Genomic DNA, 5,610 nt, shown 5'->3' with positions numbered 1-5,610 from the left:
CCTATACACATCTTACACATTATACATACACAGGCACCTATACACATCTTACACATTATACATACACAGGCACCTATACACATCTTACACATTATACATACACAGGCACCTATACACGTCATACATATTATACAGACACAGGTACCTATACACGTCTGTAGCACCTTTTTCCCCACCCTAAGTGAGATCATGCAGCCACCGTGTGTTCTGGTGCGGTGCATACTTGTGAGGTGGAACAAGAGGCCTTGAGAAACTGCGCGTTGGTATGGGGAGACATCAGGACAGGTTCTCAGTATGGTTCTTCAATGCTGCAGCGCCTCCATCCAGTGAGGATCCTGGTGTAGCCAGGATGGTCCACACTGGCACTCATATAATGTCCCATAAAACAGCCACAAGATATATTACAACTGGGTTTTATTAATGGCATAGTCAGGGTCACAGCATCCATAATCCTGGAGCAACACTCCCTTTGCATAAGGCCCAGTAAGGCCCATCCAGCTCCTTTACCCCTGGTGACATACAGGATAAACCATGTTCCCACTCCACAAGGGGAGGGGAGATAGACTGCTTTACTTCTGGGAGAATGTCAATAGGTATCCTCATGGAGTGGCTTGTAACCCTGCCCCATAACAGGGCAGGTCTGATACTGACAGGCATCACATTTTGTGCCAGTATTCTCCCAGGGATGACACGCTCACGATGTTGCTAGGCCCACCCCTTGATATAGTAACAATGCATCCAGGCTGCAATAACAAGCTAGGCCTTATGAAAGAGCTTATCCCTCACAGAGCCTGTTCCTAACAGGACTTATACTGTTAGGGCCCAAGAGAAAGATAGAGGCCGGTGGGCTAGGCAATACATCTTACACATTATACTGTACATAAACAGGCACCTATACACATCTTACACATTATACATACACAGGCACCTATACACATCTTACACATTATACATACACAGGCACCTACTGCACCGACACACTTTATTCGAGCAAATACCCAGTATGTACCTGGCAGATACCTGGAATGCGCCGCTCCTCACCTCTGACAAGCCCCGTTGCGTTTGCCTTCCCAGCCTGGGTTCATGCCTGGCTGACGGGCGGCTGATCTGTTAAATGATAATGATTAGGATTTAATAGGCTGCAATGCTTCGCGTGTCTACCAGATGGCATAAATTCATGAATTGTAATGCAGTATATATATATATACTGTGCAGTATTGCAGCCAGCGGGAATAAAATGCTTCAATCCCTGCCTGGAAAATAACCCAATGCACTCGGGCAGAAAACAGTCACAAACCTCAATACACCCGGGTATACCCGAATTCGTGGGACTAGCCGAGCTCGAATAAAGTGTGTCGCCAGTGTATACACATCTTACACATTATACATACACAGGCACCTATACACGTGTAATGGTGTTTCTGGACCCTCCTTGACCCACCCAATCTCAGATTCACAGGTTCTTTCCATGCCGCACGCGGGGCTTCAGCCGTCAGCATGGCTGTGTCCGCTCCCGCCTCCACGGTCTGTCCGGGTATGAACGACTGCATGGCCCATAAGTAGTGGATGCCACATTGGGGGCACCTGGCCGCTGTGCTGACCGTAACACCCGGCAGCCGGCACTGCATACATAGGCACTTGATGATTTCTTTGCCACCCGCTCTGAGCACCAGGAAGCCTCCTGGGGCTGAGTAGGGGTGAGCGGAGATGTCCATTTCTTCCTCTGCTTTGCCGGCCATGCTGATGACAGGAGACACTTTTTGCAGTGGTCTTTCCTTTTCTCCAGCTCCTCGCAACTGAAGGGCAGGGGTCGGTTTAGTAACTCCTCCCTCCTCTATCTCCATTCTCATTTGGCACAGCTGGAAACCACTCCCCCTGGTTGATATTAGGGGAGGGTCCTACAAGTTTACAGGGTGACCCAGCACTGGCTCTGAGCCCGTCACTGTCCATGAGGGCACGGCCACAGCTTTCGCTCCATACCCCCCCAGCAGGGTGGGATTCTCTTTTTGGCGCCAATCCCGGCTAACTGTCTGCAGCTTTTGCATTGGCAGAATTTCCTGCACTCTGGCCACGTGGTCTCCCAGGGAAGCGGGAGCCGCCATCTTGGTTTGCACGGCCGTTTACAATCGCAATTGAGGTAGATCTTTGCATAGGAATCGCCGTCTGGCAATCAGGTTCTCCGTTTCCACCCATAACCACAATGTCCTCAACACTGTCCTCCAGGGTAACACCCCGCGGTCCTAGGCAGGACCAAAACTGCGCAGCCACAGCCTTGGCACCATTCCACAGCATGCTAGCAAAAGTTCCTTCTGCAGCTTGCTCTTCCGTGGAACGCACACCACGTGTGCTCCCTCCATCTGCCTCCGTCTGCAATCTTGGACTTTCCGCACCATGCGGATCCTCTATTCTTGCGGTCGCCATCTTTTCACTGTAGTAGTTACTGTTATCGCACATGGAGCTCCTCTCTGCGGGGCAGCTGACATACCGATGCAATAAAGAATGCCTGATGCACCACCTACGTGTACCTAATGTAGGTCTGACTCATGTTGCACTACCTCAGGCTAGGCTCACTCTCTCTGTGTATGCTGTGTCCACCTCCCTCCAGTCTGTGCTCTGTGGTAAGTGTTCTGGCTCCTGGCTAGAGTACTCTGGCTTCTCCCATACAGTACTAGGGCGTCTACCTACTGTTGGCCAGCCTAGCGCAGACCCTCTCCAGAATTCCTGACCACGTTAACAGGTTATTTCTTTAGGCATCCTACCAACTAGCTGCCTCAAGGTGACTAGGACAGCTATAGCCCTGTCTCCAGAACCACTGTACCCCTCTCAGGATCCTAGGTTGTCCTTGCGAGCTGACAAATCCATCAGGCCCCCTGACTAACCCTAGGCTCCGTCCCAAACACAGTACTGACTGGCAGCATACACTCTCCCTGTTTCCTAGTGTGCCTAGCAAAAGCCTGTCCTGTTGATGCAGATCTCAGCAGCGCCTCCAAATGTAACGGTGTTTCTGGACCCTCTTTGACCCACCCAATCTCATATTGGCCCCTGTGGTCTAACCGGTCCCCATTACATGGTTGTGTGTTGTGGTGCACCTGCTGGCTACAGGACTCCTGAGTCTCCCGCATGATGGTAGTGGGGATATCAGCAAAACAGGCGCTGAGGTAGTGTGCTTTGAGTCCTACCTACATCCAGTGCAGCGCCTCCACCTCATCAGGATCTCTGCGTCCGTAGGGAGATGGATCTGATGAGGAACTCGTTCTTGGTGCCTTCCTTTGCTGAGTAACTCCACACTCACACATGAGGGTTTTGGTGAACTTGGGCATCTTTATTTCAGGTTCAGGCAGACTGCCCTTTGCAGCGGTCAGCTTAGCCGCTCATTCTTGCACCACACGTCCATTAAGAAGGTCTTCCCTCCTAATGGTGTTGAGTCACCTCTCCCCTCAGGGAGAGACCCGCCTGTATCAGGTCCCTGAACACAGTGTAGATCCTCTCTATAGGAAAGACTTGCTAATCAGTTCCACAATCACAATTATCAGTGCCTAAATACTATATAAGGTTCAGCTACAGGCGCTCAATAACAAACAAAAAGAGTGTAAATATGTCCCCTGATTGACCCCAAAGTAGTTCAAATACAACCTTAGAGTCCAATCATTTGAAATTTGAGTCCAAAAACAGTCCAGACTGCTGAAAAAATCCAGGAGGGCGCTGCTTTCTCAGATGGAAGTACTAACCCAGTACTTCAGTGATAACTGCACAGGATGAGAAGAGAAGAAAGCGCACACTTCCTGGTGCAAATAATACTCTCAGTGCTGAACTTCGTGAAGGAGAAGACAGGGAGCGGGCTGACTTTGTTAGACCGGGCTGTGGTGAGATCATCCCTGAAGTGCCGCGCTGTTGCGACGCCCTACGGAGGAGGGGGAGCTTGAGGAGATCATGTGGTGACGCAGTCTGAAGCTGTCACGTGACACGGAAAGGCACTCCAACCCCTGGGGGGGCGGAAGCAGGCAGCGGACGCGCTGTAGCAGCTGGCATCTCGCCGCCGTTAGTATGGCGGAGGTCAGCCTGGTCATGGGGGCTGGGAGGTCCTCTATTGGTTTGCCCAGCACGTAAGTCCGGGGGTCCAGGGGGATCTCCAGACCTAGGGTATCATCTAGGAGTCTTTGGACTCTGGTCCAGAACTTCTGGATCTCCGGACATGACCACAAAATATGGGCCATGTCACCCTTTTGACCACATCCTCTCCAGCACAGGTTTTTCTGTGATTTTAACCTAGTAAAATTTTATTTGCACCAGGAAGTGTGCACTTTCTTTTCTTCTCATCCTTTGCAGTAGATCCTCTCTATAGCATAACTTGAACAACTAGTTGACAGACACATTGAACCACTAACTTTGGGCAGTGCTGTGTCTTATATAACTTAGGGAATAGCCACAAATCTTGTGTCACTAACAGTGGACACAGAGTATGTTACCACTCCCCTGGTGTACATATGACACCTCACCAGGGTGTGAGGGCAAACCTCCATGATTGATGCTGGCAATCCTGTAACTTACCAGGTTTACTGCCAGCATGAGAGAAAACTGTATGCCATTTTTAAACATGGCTACACACGTCTTACACATTATGCATACTCAGGCATCTATACACGTCTTACACATTATGCATACTCAGGCATCTATACACGTCTTACACATTATGCATATTCAGGCATCTACTGTATACACGTCTTACACATTATGCATACTCAGGCATCTATACACGTCTTACACATTATGCATACTCAGGCACCTATACACGTCTTACACATTATGCATACTCAGGCACCTATACACGTCTTACACATTATGCATACTCAGGCATCTATACACGTCTTACACATTATGCATACTCAGGCACCTATACACGTCTTACACATTATGCATACTCAGGCACCTATACACGTCTTACACATTATGCATACTCAGGCATCTATACACGTCTTACACATTATGCATACTCAGGCACCTATACACATGTCTTACACATGATACACACACACACACACAGGCATCTATACACGTCTTACACATTATACATACACAGGCACCTATACACGTCTTACACATTATACATACACAGGCACCAATACACGTCTTACACATTATGCATACTCAGGCATCTATACACGTCTTACACATTATGCATACTCAGGCACCTATAAACGTCTTACACATTATGCATACTCAGGCACCTATACACGTCTTACACATTATGCATACTCAGGCACCTATACACGTCTTACACATTATGCATACTCAGGCACCTATACACATCTTACACATTATGCATACTCAGGCACCTATAAACGTCTTACACATTATGCATACTCAGGCATCTATACACGTCATACACATTATGCATACTCAGGCACCAATACACGTCATACACATTATGCATACTCAGGCACCTATACACGTCTTACACATTATGCATACTCAGGCACCTATACACATCTTACACATTATGCATACTCAGGCATCTATACACGTCTTACACATTATACATACACAGGCACCTATACACGTCTTACACATTATACATACACAAGCACCTATACACGTCTTACACATTATACA

This window comes from Ascaphus truei, chromosome 4 (assembly GCF_040206685.1).
Source record: "Ascaphus truei isolate aAscTru1 chromosome 4, aAscTru1.hap1, whole genome shotgun sequence".
Taxonomy (NCBI): domain Eukaryota; kingdom Metazoa; phylum Chordata; class Amphibia; order Anura; family Ascaphidae; genus Ascaphus; species Ascaphus truei.
The sequence above is the reverse complement of the archived record's forward strand: the minus strand, read 5'-3'. Positions refer to the sequence as shown.